The sequence below is a fragment of the Anopheles coluzzii genome, chromosome 3, assembly GCF_943734685.1.
Source record: "Anopheles coluzzii chromosome 3, AcolN3, whole genome shotgun sequence".
NCBI lineage: Eukaryota > Metazoa > Arthropoda > Insecta > Diptera > Culicidae > Anopheles > Anopheles coluzzii.
This window is the reverse complement of record NC_064671.1, coordinates 44174240-44199309: the sequence shown is the minus strand read 5'-3', so window position 1 is coordinate 44199309 and position 25070 is coordinate 44174240. Positions and strand designations below refer to the sequence as shown.

The window sequence follows — 25070 nt, the reverse complement described above, 5'->3', positions numbered from 1 at the left end:
GACGAAGACGACGACGTCGCTTCGACACTGGACGAACTTCTGCTAGCGAACGGAACTAACCCGTCCATTGGAGGTACTGTTTTTCACGTGAAAATGTTGGTTATGTTTTGGGATTCGCTTCACTTCAAATGAAACAACCAGCTAGGCCACTTTTCAGCCAGCCAGCCAGTCTGAAGTCCGCGTTCATCCGTTCGGGATTAGTTATGCAGTTTTAATCACACTCTTTCGTCCGTGTTGTAGCAAAATGTTACTGGAGTGATTAAAACATCCCGAAATTTGGCTTTCATTCATCGTTGAGGAAACGGGCAGCAGGGAATGATAAACGATGTGATTTGATATAAATTACGCTGGTGGCATTACTATCAGAGTATAGATTGCTTCGATAAAACGAACATCAGTCATTAGGGAGGGCATTCGAAGACATTGCTATAAAGATAGAGAAAACATGCTGTTAGGAAATTTAACTTTTATTATTGATTAGTTTTGGCTGAAAACTATAATTCTACCACCAAGAATCAATTATACAACTTAATATTATAAAAATATCTAATTTACTGACAAATCCAAAAAATAATTACAACACAAGCTGGTACAATTATTTTTAAGATGAAAACTTAGCTGAAAGCAAATTCAAATAAAATAGGCATACCTAAATATATATAATGTACATTTACAAACGGATTTCGGTTGAAAAATCAACATTCCTCTAAATATATGTCGCAATGTTCCATTAAAAATGAATCCCTTTCTAACGGATTGCTCTTCTAGAAACGTTTGCTCCTGTACACCTTCTTGCCGAGATAGCGATAGAAAAGCAAAGTAAAAACACTGCCAAAAGTTGGAATACGATTCAGACCATCCATAAAAAAGTGCAGCTGCTCGTGAAAGCATGACGAGCAGCGAAAACAAACGGAACTTTTTCGGCAAACGAAAAAACAACACACACACAATTGTCTGCGGTGCATAAAGCGGCAATCGAAAGCGTATTTTCTTTAAAAAAAAAACATCTCGCTCCATCATTCAGCCCGGTCGTAAGATGGGTTTTCTGCAGGTGGGAGCAAATGCCGCCGCACTGGGTTGCCTGGTGTGATGGGAAATTAAATGCTTCCAGCACCGGAGACGCTCATTAGAAATTAGAATAATTGCGGCCAGATTTCAAATGATAGTGAAATGGAACTGTGGCAGAATGTGCTTTTTTTGTTGTGGTTTCGTTTGGTTTGGTTAGGGCCGGATTGGATGCGTTTGATGCAGGATTTCGGCATGCCCTCCGGGGGCGTTTTTGGATCGTGAATAATTGAGCAAAGCCGGCAGTGGTTTCTGCGTAGTGGTGGTGGTGATGGTGGGTGCTTTTATCCCTTTACGAAAGCGAGAGGGTGTACCGTGCTCGCAGCGATAGGATAATTCTTGGTCTGGGCCGACCAAATTCGCCAGAAATCAGAACGAGATGCCATTGGAGGCGGAAAGATCGCGCCTTACGCGATGCTATAATTTGGCCAGGATTAGAGCCCGAGAGCGATCCGCGCTGGATGCCGGTGCTTATCGATTTATTCCTAATGGTAATGTGATGGAATGATTGTAGATTGTAGCCAGTCGGTAGGATGCACTGGGGTGGTTATTATTTGCGAAGGAATGCATGGAATGTATGGCAAGCCGCTCTTGAAAAACGGTGTAAACGTTTGGTTGCATTTCAAGAACGCATTTTGCAAATGCAAAATAAAAACATTCGTTTCTACTAATCTTGACAGAATCAATCCAGCATCTACGTAGAGCTAAGCGCACAGTGTGTGGTTGAAAAACATTTTCGATTTCATTTTGACCCAAGTTCAAGCAAACACAACAACGCGCTGTAAACCCACAACACACCTGATTGAAAGTGGCTCGACAGTTGACGGTTGTTTACGGCGCACCACGCACGCCTGATAGTAAACAGCATTACTAAGCCCGGTGGCAAAACAATCTCCTGGAAGAGCACTAGTTTTTCCCTTCCCTTGGCGTGGGGCTTGCCGGTTTAGTTTAGCCTTCCGTGCAACTGTACCGAGCGAAAACAAGTCCCAGTAGTGAGGGAGGAATAGCCGACCGTACACGCTTTACGTCAGAACACTACAAATTACCCCTCGGTGGAACGAGCAATGGAGGGCAGGGGAGTAAACACCCTCACCCGATTCGCGGCACGTTTAGGGGTCCAATCGGGGTCAAACCCGACAAACCATCGCATCATCAATGATTGCGCATCAAACCCCGAACACCGAGCCGGAGCGTTCGAGCTTCATTCTTGGCGCGTTGCTTTGTTGTTGTTGTTGTGGTTGCTTTGCATATCAGCCGCATCGTCCCACTCGCTGTTCCTCCTGATTGGTAATCTAAAGAAAGCGCCAGCGACAGAGGTCAGCGAAGGGAAAACGGGACGGGCCGATCCTCCCGAAAAGGGAAGGACGAAGGCTGTGTGCGAGCGTTTAATCAAAACTCGCCCAACGGACAGTCATGTCCAGTGCGCAGTTGGACACATGGTTTCATGCGCAACACCCCTCTGTCTTTCTTGGGGGAGTGATGCGACCCTTTCCGCCATTGTTTTTCCTGGCCGAGTTCGTCAACAAAAAAAACCGATCGAAAAAAAAAACCTGCTAAGCCCTTATCGCGCTTCGTAAGGAGAGGCGGGCGAGTCTGACGCGACGAGATTTCATCGTTCGGCTCGGCGTGGCCACTACACACCAACGCACACACACACGCACACGATTGACGTCAGTTGCTGGATGACCCCGGGGCTGAACCCGTGCGCCGCTGCTGCCCGATCGCCCGTCCGCCGAGTAGATCGTAAACGGTAATGGCGCGAAATTGCTCCCGCACTGCGGCGATTTTTTGTTTTCACTCGGACCGCCTCCATACACACCACACAGCACGGAACCAAATCAAACACGCAAGCCTTGGAGCAATGCGCCCGCGCCCGATCGTGACAATGTACCACCAGCTCGCGCTGGTGCGGTGTCAGCCGTCCGGCACAAGGAACACGATGCGCGCCTGGTTGGTGCGATAATGCGACCAGATAAGCAAGTGGCACCGAAATCGTCCACCGGCTCGACGATCGAACGATCGGTGTGAATGCCTGGGGAAGAAAGGAAAAAAGTGGGCTCAAATGGGTTTTTTTGTCGTTCAATAACGACATGTCGAACGACACCCGCTCAAAGAATTTAATAGACGCATGCCCTCAAGCATGCAGATAGTGCGCTGAAGTGATCACGAACGCAGCTTATCAATCGTTCGTCATAAGTGGTGGAGATGATACGGAGCCTGTGTGGTCCATGAAAAGCCATATGATTTTTTTTAAGTGAGACTGAAAACATGTTAACTTCTTCTCAAAAGGATGATATACACATTTAACGTTTTAAATGTTTTCTCGATTCCTTTGATCCGATAATTTCGTTGTACGATCATCACTTTTAATAAAAGATCAATCACATCCAGTGTCAAGTTGTTAAATCATTCTTTATTGCTACAAACTCATGAAAACAAAAATATTGCTGATGTAAAGGTAAAACATGTGATTTGAAGTTTACTTGTCTTTTAGTTTATATGGTCATATTCACAACGTCTATAATTATCGCGATCATTCAAGAATATACAGTTACCTTAGAGTCTGTTTCCGAGTTAGGCGAGGCATGCGTTCAGGAAACATCAATTTAACTAAACTATAAGGCTCATATAGAACACAGGCTATCAGGCAGAAAACTTTGGGGACAGATTGTATTCTACAAAAAAGGGAAACATGCAAGTAAAAGGCTGATCTTATGAATCACATAATAATAATATTTTAAAAAATCTTTCGCATAGTCGAGTCATAAATGTCTGTCTTGGATGTAAATCTCAATGGGCAAAGCCAATTAAAGGCTGAAGGCAAGAAGGGCGTTTTTCGGTATCACTTATTGTATCCAGAATAATTGAGAACAATTGCAACAGAATTTTTAATGGAAATTTAAACTCACAATAGTTGAGAAAATAATTAAAAATTTAACTGGTAATATTGAACAGCACAACGATATGGTAAAGATGTTGTCATTATTTACTCTATTCACGATGATTCTGGAAGAGAATCACAAAAAAAATTAATCTTACGACCTAAAAGTAGGCCCAGGGTTGATTGAGTTGTCATTTTCTTTGAGTTGTGTCATTGTCAATGTGTTTCTATGTGTTCAATAGTGATCATATCGTTAATAATGTTACCATTGATCATACTGTTTTTGTATATTTCTCATGTAAAAATGGTTTTACTGTGCATATAATGTTATGGCATGGCAGTTTGAATGAGAAAATAAAAAAAAATTAACTTAAATTGTAACAACAGTACATTGCACAAACGTAAACAATGCGGTCTCTTTTTCATGCTATATAAAAATTAAGCATAGCCAGACATACATTTTTGTTTAATCTGTAAAAGCCTGTTTAACCGTAATTTGGCCACCATGCTCTTTACCAGCGCCTACGAAACCCTAGGAAATCTCGTCTGCTAAGGTTAAGTCAATAGTCCGCCCGCCTGCCCGGATGATAAGCGAAGCAAGTTATTTCATTGCTCCCGGGTAGTAGATCTTCGCGCACTGATCGCTCGAGCCCATTCAGGAAAATTAATCTCCGCTCGAATGTAAGCATCCGTTGAAGGTCGCATTTCGAGAGGTTATCATGTTGATAGTGCGGGTGGATGATACAAAGAAAGAAGAAGAAAAAAAAACATGACATAAGCTGATATGTTTTAACTGGGTCGCCTGCAGCATTGGAATTAGGCATCAATGGTTATACTACAACTGTTTTATAAACCTGCTGACTTTTAAATGTTTAAAACATTTTTTTTTGTAAAATCTGTGTATTGTAGAGCTCAACACAAAAGGTTGTTTGTTGTAAAAACAACACTGCATTAAAAAAACAGGTCACTACAATCAAAACACCCTCTCGATTATTATTTTTTCCACTAGCGGCGATGCGGTAGCTTTTGTAGTTCTCTGAATAGCACACAATAAAGATCATTTAAATATCAACAAGCATTAGCAAACAAAATGAGCAGCGTTTGGGGCGGGAATCGCAATCAGCAAACAGATGTTTTCGGTAGGAGCAACCCTTAACGTCTCATAAATTAAAGATCCTCTTTTAAAACTCACACATACTCGTGCAGTGAATATCTAGCTCAAGAAGCTCATTTGGAAGAGAGGAAAAAAACACACACACAACCCACCCCAGAAACGAGCTTGATTGTGGCCGAACACGACACTCCATCTGACCGTCTCAGTCATTTACAGTTAGATTCAAGGAATGTAACCATTTACCAGCTAACAACAAGCAGCACAGCGTCCAAAAAATACAAACAAACACATCTTGCCTGATCCTCACAATAGCCGGTGGTCGGGACGATTATACTTATCCGTGGCTAGCCTCACGGAAAGCTCCTGAAACTCGCCGGTGTTTGTGGACGGGACGGAAGGATCGCGAGACAACAACATAAAAAAACGGTGAATTTAGCGAAACGGAATGGACCTCATTTGCGGAATCAAATCATTTCGGTAAATTCGTTCCTATTCTGCCGTGCCGTGTCCGTCCGCCCGTCCGATCAGGTGGACCAGACCAGTCCGCCGTCCGGTTCCGGGTCCCCATTCGGTGGCGATGGAATCGTGTTCGGTGGGGTATCGTGAAATTCAATTTCGTGGAGGAAGGCAGATGAAAAAGAGAGCATTTCTATGTATCGCCCGTAATCGTAATCCCGAAATGGTCAAACAACGAATGGTCCGCAATTCCACCGCGCACGGTTCACTTTAATACGCATAATATTGGCACCTTCGGATCGGTCGGCGAGGTATCCCGTTTCCACAGGCACCGCTCCACACGTCTGCGGCTGTATTTCTACTGCTCCTTCTTCGTTCTTCCTTTCTCCTTCACCTTCTCCCAGCATACTCCGGGACAGCATGCAAACATATTTATTCATGAATCAAAACAGTTATATTAATTCGGGCGCTTAAGTCTAAATAATTGGACTGACCATTCATTTCGCTCCAGTTGGGCAGCATCATTTATCAAACAAATGGAGCCAACCACACACACACACACGTACCCTCATACAAAAAAGCACACGCCCTCCTAGATGGACACAACCACCGAAAAAAAAAAACACATTTTGAGCAACATTATCATGCTCCTTCCGACACCCACCAGGCAGGCAGGGGGCGAAACACCGCCATGCGGCTCCTGTCTGAGCACGAAACCGCAAAACTACATTAGCATTGCGCGCAGCGGCAAATGATCGGCAGGCAAGGCTTTTCGGCTCCCGGAATGCAGAACATTGACCAGGTTCGGGGGGAGTGGGAGCGGGCGTGCCTAGGCCACTGTTCCGAGCACCTGCTGTAGCCTTCCGAAATCATCTCCAGGGTTCCGATCGGAGGGGGGGTCACTGTGAAGTCGGGCGCTTTTACGCAGACATGCGACTGGAAGGAAGGAAGTGTAAGGAAGGATGGAAAGCCGTAAAGAAATTATCTCTAATAATCTTCATCAAATCCGTTCTCGAGCAGGGCGCACAGTTACGCCCGATGCCCTGTGCTCCGCAGTCGACCTAGCTGGCGTGCGTGGTTTCACCACAGACCCCGGCCACGGTTCACGTGAGACACGCCATCTCGACGGAAAAAAATCGCTCTCAAAAGCGTACAGCTTTGAACAATCCTCCACCACAAGCACCGGGCTCGCATAGGCTAATTGGTTCCTCATTCATGGTGACGGTGAAAGAGAAATTAAAACGGGCATCTCCATTCCGCCTTTTGTCTGGGACTGGGTGGAGGTGAAAAGCTTCCAACTCTTGCGGAAGGAATCGATACACAACGCAAATCTGGTTCAAATGAGGTCTTGGCATGTGTTTCGTTTGTTGCTGTTGTTGTTGTTATTGCTATGTTCGTCTTCTATGAGTAGCGGGCGACACACGATGTACCGCAAGCAGCGGGTGAGTACATCGTAGGAAATTGAGACACTCGATGTGGATCGTGACACAGGGCAGCGACACGCAAACCAGCGCAACCGCCACCTTACTATCTTCGCTTCGATCGGGAGCGAATTTCGGGAGGACGTACCGGATGGAACGTTTTCCAACTTTCTTCTACCGGATTCGCGCAAACGGCTCATGTCATTAGCAGCAACGTAACAAGGGCATAGATAAACTGTGTAGGAATGAACTGACTGATCATTATTAGGGGTGGATGTGTTTGGAGGCACTGTGCACTTTGTTTTAAAACCAAAGACGGCAGATAGATATGAATTTTGGATTTGGATATGAAACCCATGCGGTTAAACATTTATCATTTAGAATTGACAGACTTGACTAGACCGCATTGCTTCAACATAATAATTTGTAATTTATTGGGATATAACAGAAAGTTTTCTTGAAACAAAACTCTAACGTTCACTAATTGCTTAATACAGTTGCAATTGCAATAAACATGACGAACGAACGAAATACAAAACTATTATTATTATCATTGTTATTAATTTGTTTGTGTCCTTTTATTTTGAAGGAAATTTTCTTAAAAATTTATTATTTAAATGAATGAATTAAGTAGCTTTTTCGAAAGTTTTGGAGCAGTTAGCCCAAAAAATTAAAAAAACCATTAAGTTAGGGTGCAGAAAATACAATTAAAACAAAAATAAAGCAAAAAAGATTATGAAATTTAGGCGAAAGTTATTTATTCAAGTGCGGCTATATAAACTAGCCACAGAGTATTTGAATTTATCTTTAAAGTTTAAAATAGTGAATTTTGTCACGGAACGCTTAATTAGATCTAATAAGCACACCTCAAAATTGTTTGTAAGCCTCCGGGCTCTAGAAACTGCTATTATTATGAACACAGTTGTACACAATTTTTCCGCATCAATTTCCGCAAATAACTTAGAACCACATCTTCGATACTTCATCCTTTTAAGATTAACAAACAAAAAGAATGCATTTGCTCTCGGTTTTAATACATATTTGATGGTATAAAAACCTTACCTCGTCTTGTATCAAACACTAAAGCTTGTAATTTTAATTTCGATTAATTGAATTAGCATTATTTAGGCGAATGTGCTTTATAAATTACAACATTCGCACAAAGAAACTTTTTTATAGAAACAAGCTTATTCATGTAGCATTTATTTGAATCGATAGTCTTAATTGTTCGAATTAAAAGACAAGCATATCATAAGAAACATAACGATAACCAATCGACGTGCGCATCTTGTAACTCTAAAAAAGTGCTTCTCGCAGATAATTGGCATCAAGTGCGTGATCATACATTACGATGCGTTGATCGCTTACCATAATCAGTCGAAGGTGATTAGATGTGATAGTTCTTGCAGCAGGGAGCAGTTTCAGTCGTTACCGCTAGCACCTGTTGGAAAAGCCATCATTTGTGGCTGATGTTTTAACGATTTGTAGAGCGGGATCGGTTGAAAGTGCCACTGGCAGCAATCTGTCCGTTCCGCTCGGTATGCACACAGTGGGCGAGTGGGATGATATTAAAACAACATCAACATCATGCAGGGGAACGATCGGGTTTCGAATTTATGGCGTCACTAGCATAACGGGGTTATGCGCTAGAACATACATGGGTCATAAAAATGCGATCTGCTAGAGTGGCGGGCGTGGCGTGCCGGCTGTGGGGGCTGATGGGGAGGGGGTTTTGGAAAGGTACACAAAATAACTGATCGAAATCTTGATTAACCAGCCGAGGAACATGAAAACAAGACACGGTTTTCGTGTGTTCAACATATGCTCCATTTCTAGACATGCGCGGCGGGCTCTGGTATGGCTCGTAAAGGTGTTACCACAACTCGCGTTTATAACGCCTCGATCGGGCGCTCTTTTCCCATAAAACCATAACCAAATGCTCGGTGTACGAACGCTCGGTGACAATCATGAGAACTGAAGAATGCGGACCTATCAATGATTTATCGGGAAGATCGAAACTTTAGTTCTCATCCGCCCGTCCGCCAGTCAGTTCGACAGCGAACGATTGTTTCACACATTAAACCGTGACACCCTGCCGTTCAATCAGCGAACGGTTTCAATTGATTGACTTCAATTAATTAAGACGTCGTTCAGGTGGACTCACCATCTGCATCAATCGCTTACGGGCAGTAACTTTAATGGAAGGCTTTTAATTAGTGCCAGCGTGCACTGAACAAACGGAGGTATGATTAGAACCACGCCGACATCACATGACAAAAGATTTCAATGAAGGGTGACGAGGAACCCTTGTTGGATTTTTTTTTCGGAAGTTCGAACAGATTCTTCAGATGATCTTAAATTAGATATTAAAAACAAATAGTTGAATTGTGCTTTTCAGTGTTCTTAATAATTTTTCTACAGTGCGATAACACTTGAATAACTCCTTCAATTTTATTGCACACTCTCTGTGGCCAATTCAATGTTCGTTCCATAAGCAATGCGACCCTAACGAGTGGCGGTAAATATAATTTACGATCCCGCCGCGCGTACTTCATGCATTTTTATCGCATTTCTTTGTCGTTTTTAAAAATAATACGATAAATTCCGTACCACCTTGGAATCTGGTCCCGCCTAGCCCCGCTCCCCACTCCAGCTAATCGAGCGGCCATTATTTTAAGCTGCTCGCTATGCAAATATGTTTGCCCATCCATTCCCTCAGGGTGTGGTGGACGGTGCTCGTAAAAATTTGTTCATCATTACCCGCCCCGGGGGAAGCCTCGAAAAGCTCGATGAGCACCACCCACCCGACGACGCGGACGACGTCGGTAATATACGCAACGGGGCTGCGTTGTTGGTGCGTCGCCGTCGTCGTGAGGGTGGAAAGGATGCAGAAAGGAAAGTTAATTATTTGAGCTAACAAACCAATCACGGCAAATAGAGCTACTTGACTTTCAATTACGCTCACGGGTTCGGTTACGGACTCCTACACAGTTCCCGAGCCGTACCGCCGTACAAGGTAGAGCAGCCGCTCGTGGGAGTATGAATTTCGGGCAAAGCAAGTGTGTTTGTGTGTGCGTTTTTGTTGGTCATCCCGTTTGTGTTTCGTTTTATTTTTTGTGTTTGTCGTCACAAATAAGCGGCGTGGAGGATACGGTAGCTAGCGGTGGGATGCGAACGGGTCCGGGGGTTTGAATGTTTGTACTAATATTTGCCTATTTAAATGTTTTCCACCCCGACGTCCACTACAGTAGCCGCCCATGCGAGGCCACCGGTGACACTCGACAATGGCTGGAGTTAAATGGATTTACAATCCGCCGTCCCATTATATCTATGTCTTCTCTCCTTTTTTCGAGGTGTTTGAATGCTCCATGAATGGAAGTTGTCAAAGAAGAAGTGACACCCGCATGAGAAGGAAAGGTGGAATGTGTTTTGTATGGCAAAATGCACTACTCATCATCCGCTGGTGGTGGTGGTGGTAGTGAGGCTGTTTGAAAACAGTTTTGTTTTTCCATTTACCGCTCCTTTCAGACAAATGCTAAGACCGCGGTGCTACTGGTCTGATGTACAGAGGCAACACGATTGGAAATTGTCAACGTGTCCTCCTCCGCAGGCAGATGAGGTGGGGTTTGTCCTGCTACTGCACCTCATGGGAACCCCGCGAGTCGATGAATGTTTTGTGTTTAGCGTGGAAAAAACAAACAATCCACTGATTTCGGGCTACTGTCGGCATGATTTGTCGGTATGCTGTTTGCATAAACTACTTTCAATTAACCCGGAAAGATTAAAAACTGCACCCCAAAGATGCGTGGAGTACGGGTACAAACGATCATGTACACAAACTTTTCATCTGATCAGTCTTTTCAGTGAGATCGTCTTTCTGAGCACAATTCATGGGTTTTGAGTTGTTGTATCTAATTGTAATATAACAAAATGTTCTAAAATACATGTTTTGTGTTTAATTAAAAGTGTTCTACAAAATTTCATAACTAAATTGATCGTAAGTCTTCCACAAAGTGCCACCGCGTCTAGGAAAATGAATGAATACCTTACTTGCTACTGGGCATAGCCACCTCAGGGCTTATTTCCGGTGCATTACATGAAAGCATCAAACATGAAACGCCCGATGCACGGTTATGGGGAGTGATTTCTCAACTCTCAATGTCCTACTTCTCATGGGCGTATCGTTGACAAACACTGCAGCTAATCAAACACAAAACAATTTGAAGCTTCTTTTTAATACCACAATCCCGATCTAGTGTATGTCTTTTAGGTTTGTACCAAAGTTTGTTGGCGAACGATATGTTGCGTCCCGAGAAACGTTGGAGTTTTTGCTGTTTTGTTTTATTCCACCATACTATCATTGCTCAGTGATTAATTTACCACAAAATTCCTTTCCGCGCTGGACTGCGCTTGGTCAGTCTGGAACGAAGGCAAGATCGCGGGTGCGTCCGGAAGATCGTTGAATGAAACATGTTTAGACACATACAGCCACCTTCCCATTTGTCCATTTGGGACCAAGTCAGGGCGGGCAGGCGTTGAGCCGAGTGACCGAGTTGGTTGAGTTGATGTTTCCCTCAGGCTACGGATGCCGTTTAAATGCCTTCTTCCCTCGGTATGCGGCAAGGGAGCCGAAATGGGTCCACTTTATTGCTCCACCAACTGGTGGTGCACGTTCTTTGGCTTTTGGGTTTTTTTTGTTGCTATTGGTAAAGTAATGGTTTGCTTCCAGAACACCGAACTGCAGTAGGAGGAAAAAATGCTATTAATACCGAACTGAAGCATCGAGCTGATCGATATGTCATAAAAACAGACCATGCAGGGAGATGATGGTCCTGCTGCTGCTGTTGCTGTTGGTGTGCAATTTTCGGAAGGATTGATGTTTTTCTTACCTCTGCAGGTTTGGTATTTTAAACGAACGAGCAGAAGCTGCCCAAACATGCAAGCAAACCAACAGACAACAAAAAAGATGAACTTCCGAATGGAAAAACGCCCTTAAAATACAGAAAACCGGCCCCAAATGCATTCGATGATCACAACTGATGGATGGTTGGTTTCTTTTAGCTGTTGGTTAGATACAGTATTGGAGAATTTAATTTCCCCAGTTGCTGGTTGCATCTCCTCGGTCCAAAATCTTTGGTGGTTGGCACGGTGGAACGTTACCCGATTTTTAGTTTTTTCGAGGACGGTACTGCCCGATTGCGTGCCAAAAACATGTTACGCGGAGCTCGTAGGGATCGTAGTAATGGTGGAAAATTATCGTGTTTCTTTGCGTCCGTGTTTCGGTGTGAGTTGATTGCGCGCAGTCCCCATTCAATTCGCGCCCGCTCCAGTTGGTCAGATTTCATTCATAAGCTGTGCAGTGATCTGTCCGTCGTCGTGAGCGTGAGCCGTACTGCACACGCACGTACTGGTCGCATCTTTTCATTAATGAACCTCTGCAGAACCCCTTCGGATTCACCCGATCGAGGGTCTAATGAAATGTATAGTCCAACACAACCCCCTCATTTGAGTGTTTGCTGGAGAGAAAAAAAAGGCAGCCAACAGACCAACAGTAACACGATCGCCGGCGGGCAAGTTTGCCGAGCCATCAGCCCTCCGGGGGCAGCAGAGTATCAGCGTGCAGGGTTAATTGTATAATTTCTTCCTACGCGTTATCCTTCTGTATGGAAGTATGGAGCATACAGAGGAACACTTTCACACAAAAGGGCGAAGCCAGAGTTAGGCCGGCAGGATCCGCGGCAGGCTGAGTTGCCATTTCCGGACAGCAAACAGTTTGTGTTTCCCACGATCCCACCGTGAGTTAGCGAAAACCAATCGATCTAATAACTAAACTGAGGGGAGTCTCGACGATCCACTTCTCATTCAATCACCTACGTACACAAACCGGAAGACAATCCTGACGTTTGTTTCCTCACCCGGGGCTGAAGCTGTCGGGACACTTGCGTGGTGATTGTAAACAAACTGCGCGATTGGGACTGTGCACAAGGTGGATCGATACAGCGCCTTAAGCGGGGCGAATGAAGACGGAGCTCCCCAGGCGGTTTAAATTGTGATAAGGCAAGATATGTTCTCGCCGGTGCGATACTGGAAGTTTGTTTACAGTTTTTATGTTCCTTCACCGTTTGATCGTGAATAAGTTCCCCGGGTCGTACATTAGCCCTAGTGCGAGTAAATGTACATCACCGTAAGAAGGGTGGCAGTGAAATAAAAAAAAAAAAAAAAAAACAAAACAAAACAAGAAGAAATGTATTCTAAAATAAGAAACAAGAATTATTTGTTTACATTTTCGTTTGTATGCTCAAATTTATGCTGTTGTATTCTTTTTTACTTTCTGTTTGTTGTTGTTTATGTCGTTCTTATTATTTTTCTTACACAAGAAATTCTTTTGCTTCACTTTATTCTTCCTCCTTCCTCCTTTATTCTTCTTCTTCTTCTTCTTCTTCTTCTTCTTCTTCTTCTTCCTATTCTTCTTCTTCCTATTCTTCTTCTTCTTCTTCTTCTTCTTCTTCTTCTTTTTCTTCCTTTTCTTCTTCGTCTTCTTCTTTTTCGACTTCTTATTCTAATAACATTCAATTATTTCTCTTTGTTCTTAATTTTCTTGCAATTCTCCATGATACATGATTAATTTTTATTTGTTTATATTTTTGTTTGTCTTTTGGTTCTTATTGTGTCTGGATTGCTTTCATATGCAATGCGAATCTTTCCTTGCTTTGGTGCCAAGTTTCGGATACGAATCGAACCAGGACCGGTGTTGTAGGAACCAACGTACTAATATCATTAGACCCCGTCTGAAAGACTCCGAGAATGTCAATATTGTTAAGCTGGAAAAAAAATCATTCAAGTCTCATTCGACTCATTCAATACATGATTGATTAACCATATTTCCTAGCACCTGGAAAAAACATTGCAAATAAAATGTCTGCCTACGTTTTGTGTTTACCGATTCGAAGCATTTTCTCACGAAATCCAACTAGAGGGTGAACCGATCTCTTGCTGTATCAATGCTTGTTGGAGTACGCTGTGCGTTTCTCAAGAATTTCGTTCTCCCCTTGTTGCACCTAAGCAACAGATTCACTTTAGTCACACACACACACACACACACACACACACACACACACACACACACACACACATATACTCTACACATATACTCAACACAGAAGCCGAGGGTTTGAGGAAAAACTAACATCAACTCCAATCGATAAGAGTTCGGTCGCTAGCGTTCTCAGGATGCCTGCATTTACATTCCACCAAACTCGATGCGGCGCCGTTAATTCCTTACCTTTTCGCTCCTACCCCACGCGATCGAACACACCCGCCATCCCTGCGAGTCCCACCCCCACATACAACTCCCCCGACGGCAGCGGACGACTGATAAAGCATCGATTCCTTTCCCGATTCCCGTGAGAAAAAATTGTGTCTCCCGGCGTTCCAGCAGTGGGGATGTAGCTGTATTTTTCTATTTTTCTCTCCGCAGCCCTTCCGATAGCACTACGCGTACCCCCCCTTTCGCCGATGACGTGTTGATAAAAATTCGCTGATAAGCCGCTCAATAGCTTGGGCACTGGCGGTCGCGCCATCTCACCGTCGATCGACGGTGCCAATTCGATCTACACGACCATCGGGAATATCTAAGACGCCTATTGTGCCGGGCTGCGTTGGAGATGCGTTTACACCCCATTTTCGCAGCGGTGTCGCGGCGATGATGGCAGCATCGTGCCCAACGGCTATTGCTCTTCTGACACAGTGCTGACGGATGATTGATTTGCTGCTATTGATCGCTGCTAGAATACGCAGCGCCGTCGAGTCCACTGTCGACGGTCGCCTTAGGCGGTCGGTCCGAGGGACTTTGACTCTACACCCTACGGTACGGTGAGTAGACACTGACTTTCCGAGGCTGGTTCCTCTGACTCCCTTGGTAAGATTACCCGAAGGCGACGGAGACAAATATTTGCAATCGAATATTCCTTTCCTCGTTATCTTTGCCCTTTTGGGAGGAAAGTTGGAGCGTTATCGGGCCGTGAGCCGACTCTACTGTACGGTGACGCCGTACCTTGCCAAGTGTTATCGAAACTGTTGTTTCGTTGGTGGAGTTTCGTGAAACCACAACAGGAGGTATGCAACCCTTCACGAGGGTCATAAAAAAATGCTCCGTTGCGCTCAGATTCGATGCATTTTTTATGACGTTACCTCGTTTCGACAGGATTATCGATTGCATTGGAGGAGTGATTGTTTGTTTGTTGTTGGTTTTTTTTAACCATTTCATTGAGAGGAGCCTTTGCAAGGGCGGTAGCAGTGACCTGCCAGTCCAAGCTTCCTGTTGCACTGTAGTGTTTGCTTTCCCTGCCCAGAGCGAGCCTGTTGTTGTTCACACGGTCCACCAACACAATTTCCGGCCCAATAACTTCACAATAACATTCATCGGGATGGCTTTATCAATCGCAGTGACCGATACGCATACTTGATATGCAAACGATTCCCCATCGTCCGAGTATGATGATAAAAGAAACACACGCAAAAACCCAGCTGGTCAGCTTTGTACACAAATCGAATTAATATTATCGAAACTGCACAAAACAGCTTGATGGAATATGCGAAACGGATTCGTTTTTTTAGTCCACTTCGTTTGTTTACCGGTTAACCGTTTCGGAAATGTCTGGGGACCGTGTCTGGGTGATCTGTTTTGTTTATCCCGCTTACCCCCGTTTACCATTGCGCCGACTGATCGCCTATCGAACAATTATGGTAAAACGCTCAACACGGGCCAAGGCACTATCTGTTGTGTGTGTTTTATGCTAGCTAGTGGCCGTGTCTCGTTCGTTTTGACTTTCACCTGTTGTTGTAGCATGCGGTTTGCACATTTGCATATGAGGATCGATCCGGTGGACCACCGAAAAAAAGGCCACAGCCGAAAACCACCCGCGTGATATGTGTGGGAACTGTTGGATCCTGGTGTGGTGTGTTTGGTGATTTTTTTTGTTCCATGCTGTGTGCGAGCAAGCGTTTTAGAAAGATACTGAAACATGGAATCAAGCGCAGCCAGGTAGGTAGAGCAGGGTTCGGCAAGCCTCGGATTGAATCCTTTTGGTCAGTGGGAACATGTTGCAAGTTCTCTTCATTGGAACCAAATATTTCATATTCGTTTTTATTGTCTCACATTGTCGCTGAATCTATGAAAAGGGAAAATGATATTTTAAATAGAAATTCAATCTTCTGAAGACACATGTAATTCTTCATGACAAATGGTGAGCATTAGAAATGATAAGAAATATAATAATAATCGAACGCGTAGTTGATTTGCTTGTTTAATTATCTAAGTTATCAAGAAATTCAAGAATGCTATGTAATTTACAAATATCAATGCATGCAACACTAAAGCTCTATTTAAAAAAAAATTAAAAACAAAACATCCTTATCGTGAATACTTATGTCCTAATTGATTCACACACCTGTGAATGAATTACGCATAGAATTAATCAAAATATTTACACGTTTAAATGTTTAAATAGTGAATATTTAAGGAAAAGTAGAGAATCATTGAAAAATAAACAATTAACGTAGCAAATTATCGCCTCACCTTATCAGGACAGTTGTGCAGCTGCCTGAGTTTGGACAATTTGTGTTCCAATTTCCTATTTCTATTTGAACTCAATTTCAATATTCTGACAAAACTACGACAAGACTACTAAAGGCAAGGAATAATTACATGAAATTTAATTTAATAAACTCTTAAGTAAAATTTATTAATAAATTGTGTAACTTACAGGAGATAAGTTTCACAAGAATTAGAAAAAGAGACATTTCAATTTCCTTTCTTTTGCCCATCCCTTAAATAGCTTGCCGACCCCTGAGCTAGAAGATAGAAAATAAAGCACCGCTTACGATCTCGCTAGCGCACCAGGAACGCAAATATTTACTGCTCGCATCGGAAACTACAGGATAACGAACCCCGAAAATACCGAAAAAGGCGTGCGTTTCACCGTGCTGCGTAAAATATGTTCGATTTTCGGACAGCTTTGGCCGCTGGACGGGCGGAGAAAGGTTCGTGCCGGACCGCGGGGAGGAGCGTTATAAAGTGACAAATTTACTATCATCACATAGCTCAGTCAGGTGTCCGGGAAACCACCTGTTGTACGATTACGAACAGGTTTCAATCGACTGTGGACGGTGGAATTTAAGCGCAACACCCCAAAACCCCATTCGACACCATTCGTTCTTTTGTCTGCTTTTTTCATTCGATTTCTGTCCACTCAATCCACCCTCATCCACGGGCCTCCTCCCCTGAGGACTGGACGATATTGATTAGAGCCACCCTGGCGTCCCCCTTTCCCCTTGGGGTAAAATCTGCCAACTCGGTACCATTAGAAAACTCAAGCTCAATCGAGCCGCCTCGGGATTACCTCTAACGCGTCGAAGAAAGCGCATTCGGGACCGGCCACCCCCTCCCCATCCAATCACGACCATCCCCGACACGCTGTGCTCACGTTCGCGTTTAGATAACGTAATAGAATCATCGAACCCATCGACCCTAGTGAGGGGAATAAATTTCGGATTAAATTCCACCCGTGACGAATTTATGATTTCATTTGTCCGCTCGCCCGTTCGAGCGCACGCCGGGCCCGAGCATTTCACCGAAAGGCTTTTTTATCGGGATTTTGCTGTTGCCGGTGGGCTAAGCTCACCGATTTCACAGTGTCACTTGGCTTTAAGGAGGGCACGTGTTTCGAACGTTCCGGCGGGTCGCTAATCGAACACATTGGCTGGTTCGATTCTTCGCTTCGCTTTCTTCGGCTGGGTCCACCAAACCATCACCATCATCATCATCATCATCGCCTCCAACGACTTAACAACTTTATTAGGTGTCTATCAGCCTTTTCATTCCCGCTATATCACTCACTCACGCACTCTGGCACTACGGCCTTCGACTACATTTATCTGTAAAGTAAAAAAATATAACTAACACCCATCCCAAACGTGTCTTGGCGGAAACACGGGAAAGAACATCCACGCAGCGATGGGTTGGGGTCTGCAGATCCTACACTCTCTACAGGTGTCAATGGCTTTGCTTCGCTTTCGATCGGTACGTACGGTCGCGTGTTTGCGTTGGCGTCGGTGCAATCGATCGTGCGGTGCTTCGACTCCGATGTATGTCCACCCTTTGGGCCGCTGCTGGTTCCCGGGCGAAGTAGATAAGGCTGGACGCCCAGCAAGCAAAGTTTCTTGCCGCATACAAATAGAGCAAAAATCGACTGTTCGCTTACCTATTCCGGTACTTGCTATCGAGCAAGCAGCAGCCATCCACCCATGCAGCTGGACACGTTATGCAATGGTACTGAGCAGCAGAGGGACACTAACATCAGCAAAATCCATTCATTGACCCATAGGCGCGTGGTTCTATGGTGGGACAACTTAGCATAAATTATGGCTTGACTTATCACGCACTCTCTAGCTCTACTCGGATTATACTAGGCGGAACACGTGAAATGCGTCATCCGGGGTGTAGCCGTGTAGTGCACTTGTCGCGATGGAGCAGCGACCCGGTCGTGCACCTGATGAGAGTGAGAGCTGTAATGCCCGCCCGCGTACTTTGGCGGACGCGATCGCCAGATCGAACAGTGCGTGGTCGCTGCCGGGTGGCTACTGCTGTAGGTGGATGGAAACGCAAGACCCACTTGCACTTGCCACTGGCACTTGCCAGGGTACGTTTTGTTATTTTTGGTTGTTTGTTTGCTGTGGCTTGCAGAAGTGTTGCCTGTAGCTTACGATGTTTAATAAAACCAAATTTAACTGCGGGGCAATGAATGTGACTTCATGGATGCAGTTCCCATCCAGTACTATTAATTTAACTGTTACTTGAACAATTGATTATGCAACTTAAGTTTACGAAAAATTTAGTACACTGTTTCAGCAAAATAGTTTAGGCTAAGAGATTTGTAAATCAACAATCTTATAAGTATGTCTACTAGCGACTACAACCGTGATCTCATTGCAAGGGAATGTGAGCTCTTAATTTGAAATGACTTCTCAATTGATGGCTAAAAGAAAGTGGAACACTAATAATAATATGTCATAGTAGACCTTAATATTTCAGCATTCTAGAGTTAGGCATAAAATGCACAGATCTTCGCCTTATTGCGAACGTATTGTTGTGTGCAATCGAGAAAGATGCGGAATCCTTCAAACGAACGAATTCCTTAACTTATCAGTTAATAAACAGTTTAAAATAATTATTTTATAAATTATTTGGTCGATGTACTACAATGTCGATGTTGTACAATGGGTCGGTCACGTGGTCACCTTGGTTAGTCGTCAACTTGCATAATTCAACAACAAGCTCGTCATGGGTTACAGTCCTAAATGTACCGTGCCCGAAATACGTTAGAGTGACTATCTTGCTATGAGTGATCAATATGTCCAAGCTCCATTAGTGGTAAACGCAAGCCTTGACCGACAACGATTGTTGTGCTAAAGAATAAGAAGAAGTACAATGTCAATAGATGCTATAATTTACAACATGTATCGATAAATAAAAAGAATACGTAAGGAAGTCTTACTCTATTAATGAACTTAAAAGTTATTAATGAACTGCAGTTAAAAATTTACTAATTAATTTACATTAAGAAAAATTATAATAAAAACATTAAAGGTCAATTTACACTTAATTTACAATAGCGAACTTAATTAAACTTAATTAAGAAGACGATTGTATTGATGTACAACTTTAGCTAATATCATCGCCTTGATCTGGTTTGTGGTATATCGCTCACCTATCAAAGTATGTTTCCCTTTCTTAAATAAGCCATCAACTGGCTTATCTGAAGCGCACCAACAAATGTCAACTAGTTCGCCGTTTTTATCTGCCAAACGCCTCATTAAAGTCGATCACGCTCCACTCTTTGACAAGTGATCGCCGATAGACGACCGTTGCTAGCGAAAACAAAAACCCTGTCGAACCCTATCGTGCGTGATGTGGGTGTGCTCATAAAATGTCAATGTTTATGCAGAAGACGAGACCCCCAGAATTCGTTTGCCTAATCCCTAGCCGCGTGACGGCACTTCGGGACAACCTCCCATTGTGATCGACATGCCGAAATTTAGTCATCGAGCCACGACCCCGGCGATGGGCAGCGAGGATCGTAAAAACTTCCTTTTGCCCACAAACGTCAAACGGGCAGATAAAAGGCATCACTTTGTGTGTTATGATAATTTAATTTAATTTCACCCCAATCCCCGGGGTGAAACTGTCCCCGTGGCCATCCTTGCAGGTGGCAATTTAGTTTATCGAGTTTCGTGTTCTGCTTTTTTATGGTCGATTCAAAGTTTTCCCATCGGCGTGCGGGTAATTAGGTCGATCAGGTCCGTGGGCGTATCGGGATGAGTTCATCACACATGGATCAGTGTTGTTTCTTTTGTTTTGTTCTGCGTTGCACGGAATTATGTTGTGCGCGGTGATTGATGGGATCGGTTTTTAATGCATCGTAAGGCACACGATCGAACATGACATTTTATTGGCAAATATTATTCGGTAACATGACACTACGTATGCAAAAGGTTAAATATGGCTAAGAACTGTTCAATGGGATTGGGTCATTAATGAATGTATTAAACATTTTATAGTTCTTAGGTAGTATTATTTTAAAGTAGAAATTAAATTAACCTTTTCAAGCTTCTAAAAATGAAAAAAATCGGACAAAAAAATGATAAGGCACAAAAGTATATGATAAAGTAGAGTTCATTTACTTGTACGACATTTTATTATTCTAAGAGCCAAGTAAAGTAAATTTTCGAGAGCCATGGACCAGGAGTAAGTAGTTTGTTTTATTTTTAATTAAATAAAACTTAAATTATTAAAAAACCAACAAGGTTAATGATAGCAAGCTATGCGAATGGTAGTATTGCTGTTTTTTGTGTAATTATATTATTCAAACAAGGGTCAAACTTGGTACTTCCTATTATTAAAACAAATTGTAAAGATTTATCAGTTAAGGATCGGCAACAGAGTGTGGAAAGGTGTGATCAGTCAAGACAACAAAGCAAGAGCAATATCGCTTCCTCCCCCCAGCCACAAAACTATTGGTGATATTCTGGGGTGATACAAAAGCCTTAATGACTAAACAAATTTTATGGGCAAAGGAGAATACTCTTACCTACGGCTGATATTTTTCTGTCAAGCTCAGGCTTTACCTAAAAAAATCATGCCGTACGTGCAATAAGTCAAGAGATTTTTTCTGTTTTCACATTTTTACTAAATTTATAGATTTTCTGAGCTTAATTTCAAGCAATTAAGCATTTTTATGTTTTTTTTTTAATAAAAATTCACCAATAAATCATCTCCAGAGAATTTTTCCGAATTTCGGAAATGAGCATGTCTATTTCAGATCTCCATACCAGTAGTTATCTATCAATCCGGATGTAACAGACAAATACCTAACTAAGAGGACAGTATTTTCCTTCGTTCAATAAACCAAATACGAAGAAGCAATGCCAAGTCAGACAAATTAATAACTGATTCCTTTTTAAGAAAAGCTCTTAGACAATCGTTGTACTTGTAATGGGTTCATTAATTCATTAGCTAAACCTTTCGCGGGCCGGATTGAATGCTTCGACGGATCGCATTTGGCCCGCGGGCCAGACTTTGCCAACCGCTGCTTTGTAAGTAAATAAAGTTTGTTCTTCACATTTCATATTAATCAAACAAGAAACCTATTGTAATTATTCAACTGTCCATTTGAGTTCTCAAAAGAAGAAATACATTATTTTTGGTCTTGTCTTAATACGTTTCGACCCGTAAAAATATCCCTATTGTGCTTCAATACGCAGACGGTGTGTTTGTGAACAAAACAATCAGAAAAAATGATCTTAAGCTTAAGATTTTTTGTCTAAAAGTTTTCTAAAAATTTAAAAAGCTTGTTTGCAGCAGGTACGAGCATCAGAAACAGCATCAGAAATGGTTCCAACAATTTACTTCAGCAAACTACAAACATGCGCAGTTCATTAAACATCACATAAATCAATTTTATCATGTGTTAAGCAAATGATTGACGAAGACCATTCCTGCTTGAATAGAATGGTAATGTAAACGATTGCTGCTATATTTGCCAAATATTCCCACGGATTAACGAGCAAACGCGTCCGCAGCAAGTGTCAAACTAAACAAAATCCTTTCCTGGACTACTTGTTAAACAAGTGTTAATTAATTTGCTTTTCATCCGCCGGACAGGCGAACATGCCGTGCTGGTGCGTGTATCGGCTCTACTGGAAGCTAAATCACGGCATCAGTATTCCATCCTATCTGCCCACGGAATCGATGTTAACCGATCGGATCGGCTATCAAGCCCCCCCTATCGTAACAAATGCCACACAAGGATCGGTCGATCTCGAAAGTGTTTGTCATGTTCACACTTTTGCCACGCCAACGCAAAACAGTGCCGAAAGTGGTGATCGAATTTGGGCGCTCTAGACACCCTCCTTCCCATTCCATCCACTCCACTGTTCTCCGCGTGCTGCGGTTCGCTCCGTGTCGTCTGCCAAGCCCGCAAGACGTTCTCACCCACGCTCACCCATAATCTTCGGGCAGACGGTGACACGCGTTCCCGCGAGCGTGGACCACTTTGGGTGTCAGTGTCAATCAAATAAAATCATAATCCTGGGCCCCACCCGGTTGGTTCTTATGGAATGGTTGAGAGTGAACGAAAGCGATTCGGAGAGCGCGAGTGTAGTGTCCACGATGTGGCGATCTGATATCTTTCCCTTTTGCTATCGATCCCGTAACGGTGGGAATTTCGATCGAATTAGCATGTTTTTGGGGACGAAATTTTGGACTTAGCTGCGCTTGGCCATCCCGCGGGCCTCAAGCGAGTGCAGTATCGTTCCTGATACGATCGTACAGCTTGCACGTGGGCAGCAAGGTGTGGACCCGAGTGACGCGATCGAATAAGATCAAACGATTGATGGAGCTCGGATGAGCGTCTCCAATCGTCAGCTAGCAGACCGACCGTCGATCACGCTGGAGAAAAATGATGACCACAGGATTGCGAACTGCAGACAGAAAAAACGTTGCCGTCCTCCAGCCACTCTCGCTCGAACCGTTCCACCGGTCGAAGCGTGGCACGGTTGTTCATGAGCATACAAATTGACTCATAAAATTAAACCAAAGCGATACAGTTCGGCGGCGTGTGTGGCTTCGACATGGATTTTGCGGCATGGGGAAATGATCGCACTGCTAGATCATGCCCAACGCGCGTTCCAGCCGGGACTGCTTTGCACCCACGGGTGATCCTCGCGCAGCGGAGGTCCGAACTTCTGGAAACCTGCGCCGGCCTCCGTGGATCAGTCGGTGCTTACTTTACTTATCAAGTAAATTATGGTGCATAAATTCAGCATTTAATGAGCTGCTTACATTTGGCGAAATTAACTAAATTTTATTTCTCATTCAACTGCGGGGCGTGCAGCATGCTCTGCCGATAGCTAATCGAATGGTTTTTTTGGACAATTGCAACACGCTGCGTTGTGACGAACGGAAGCCATTTCTGCATTTTATTTAATGTTGTTTTCATTGTGCATATGAATAATATTGTTTCGGGCCTTTGTATGATGCAGTTTTGAGTTGTTTGCGTAGTTATTTCAAGATTTTTTTCGTAAGACCTTGCATTGTGTAAATAAAAAAAATTGATTCATCTTGTTGTTTGTTTGATATAATTTTTCTTCATTAATAATTTTTTTCTTTATTGTTTCAAACAAATCAATCCTCAATATCCCGCAACAATAACTGAACATGATCTAACAAATTGACCCGTTCGTATGGTTAGGTTCTCAAGGTACAATGCTACACTACTTGAACACCTTTCTGGGGGTGCTCCATTATCATTAATAGCCGTCTTTGCTAGTCATCGTATTCCACAAGATGCTCCCCGTCGTCTAGATTGTCCCCTCCACAACAACTGGACGCTGAGTTTGTGGCTCATCTTTGTCCTCCTCGCAGGGACGGATTTAGAGTGTCGGGGGTTCCTAGCGGTAAAACGAGTGAAGATCCTCTGTAAAGGTTGATCTTCACAAGTATGTGTTGCTGATAAATGTACAAACTATTAGTAATCTACGGGAGCCAGACTCATTTGAAAACTGGGTCAATAATTAAACAGTTTATCTTTTCGTGCGACGTCAAAACGTGAGAATGGAAAAATATCCAAAATTAATTAATGTATCACAGCAATTATAGCTTACTTATTTTTTAATAATTGAAAAGCAAATATTAGTTTCTTTGTACGTTTATTAATTTTAATTCATTCTCATGCATAATATTGCTAGTCGTATGGGATTTTATGTTAATTTAATCAGTATAAATTCATATCAGTCAAAAATTCATAGGTATCACTGACTTTTCTGATATGGGTAATCAATAAGTCACTGAAAGCCTAGTCAACTAGTGGTACAGGAAGGTCTTGACCGACAACGGTTGTTGTGCCAAAAAATAAGAAGAAAAAGAAGATGAGAAAAAACGAAGTTTGATGCTACTTTGCTTACATTTTCATTTACATTTAAATTTAATAATAACACACGATAAATGTTGCGCAAAATTGTTCACCACATCTCAAATAAAACCATTTAATGAACAAAGGAATGTTCCTTCTATTAAGCATGTTCAGCATGCCTCAACCGAAATTCGCGGGCCCTTCATAATTCTTTTCAGTGGCACGATACGCGTTATTTTTGAGCCAAGTGTATTCCTACTTATCAGATTGATAGCCTATTTTTGCTCTTGAAGAGAACTTCTTCCGACATGTGTGGAAGCTTTCGCTTGTACTGACAAGGCAGGAATTTTTAAAAATAATAATTTACTCCAATCCCATGAAATGTTTCATTTTTCTTAATATGATGTCGTAAACTGATATATCACGGCGAACTGAGCATCCTGACAGTGGCGAAGGCTGGCAGAATACGATGGCTGGGGCATGTCATGAGGATGCCGGCCTCATGCCCCAACAAGAAGGTGTTCGACAGCGATCCCCAGTTTGGCATAAGGCGCAGGGGAGCACAGCGAACTCGATGGCTGGATCAGGTGAAGCGAGACCTGTTGGAGATCGGATGCAGCCGTGGTTGGAGGACTGCAGCCCAGGACCGAGATTCCTGGAGAATG

The 25070-nt window shown here is 43.2% G+C and overlaps 1 protein-coding gene across 1 annotated transcript in view; it reads right to left on the bottom strand.

Annotated features, from left to right (window-relative positions):
* Positions 1–25070, bottom strand: part of LOC120958548 (60S ribosomal protein L37a) — a 342039-nt gene that overhangs the window by 309318 nt on the left and 7651 nt on the right. The gene's annotated exons all lie outside the window — the stretch shown is intronic.